The sequence below is a fragment of the Lipotes vexillifer genome, unplaced genomic scaffold (genome assembly GCF_000442215.2).
Source record: "Lipotes vexillifer unplaced genomic scaffold, Lipotes_vexillifer_v1.1 scaffold241, whole genome shotgun sequence".
Lineage (NCBI taxonomy): Eukaryota > Metazoa > Chordata > Mammalia > Artiodactyla > Lipotidae > Lipotes > Lipotes vexillifer.
In genome coordinates, this window is record NW_006784922.1 from 2967839 (window position 1) to 2969145 (window position 1307).

Here is a 1307-nt window from a genome sequence, read left to right on the forward strand (position 1 = left end):
AGGTAGGTTTGTTGCCTGATCTTCTGGGGTTCTCCTGTCAAGGAAAAACAGTACAAACTATTCTTCACAGCACCCGCTTTACAGGTTGGTTAAATGTGACCTTTTCTAAAACTTGTATATATCTGGCTTTTTCCTGCCTCTAGCAGATCTGCTGGACACCTCCTCTTCTTCAGATGTGCTTACCCGACTCTGCGTGCAGCTGGGTTTTGAGAGCACAGAGCCTAGTTTGTTTTTATCATAATATACTTTGCTTTTACTGTGAGTCATTTGTAACTAATTCTTTCAACTTATTTTTTTGAATGTGCTTTTCTTGCTTTTGCACCTTTTACTCTTTTGTTTCTATCACAGTATGATTGGAATGGAAACGCTAGAATTTCTGTAGTTTTCTTTTTTTATTAATTTTTATTGGAGTATAGTCGATTTACAATGTTGTGTTAGTTTCAGGTGTACAGCAAAGTGAATCAGTTATACACTTACACATCTCCACTCATTTTTAGATTCTTTTCCCATATAGGCCATTACAGAGTACCGAGTAGAGTTCCTCGTGCTATTGTAGTTTTCTTTTGATGTGTCTTTATATTCAAAAGGGAACCCAAACATTTATCTTGATTTTTACGTTATTAAAATGATTTAGCTGAGTCCTTGGTTATTATAAGTTAAAATGACCTGGTTTTGTATCTTCGGGGTAATACATTGAAGGTGTGGCACATAGGAGGCATTCAATGAATGTGGTAGAACCTCACTTAGAAAAAGAGTGGACCCTCCGCCCGTGCGCCCTTTCCCAATAAAGTCTCTTGCTTTGTCAGAAAAAAAGAAAAAAAGAAAAAGCAGTGGACAGGGAAAATATCAGAGTATGCTTGCCTATCTACAGGCCATATTAAAAGTTTTCTGTCCAAAGTCTATTGCTGAGGAAACTGGCAGTGGTAAGGTCCTTATTTATAGGTGGCCATGTTCTAAATCATATCACTTATCCCCCTACCTACAGCTGAAGGGCATCTTTTTCCAGGACCATCAACCTATAGCTACAGCAGGGACTTTCGAAGTGTTATCTCTAGATCAGAAGCATCAGAATCACCTGGGGATCTGTTAGAAATGCAAATTATTGGTTCCCACTAGAGATTTAGAGATCTACCGAATCAGAAAACTCTGGGGGTGGTGTTGAGCAATCTGTGTTTTAATAAACCTTCTCGGTGATTTCATACCCACATTTGAGAACCACTGGGCTAGAGGCCTATAAGGTGGCCTATAGTTGCTAGCTAAATCAAGCAAGTTTTTTCTCTCAAGAATTTGTGCTGGCAATAAAGGGA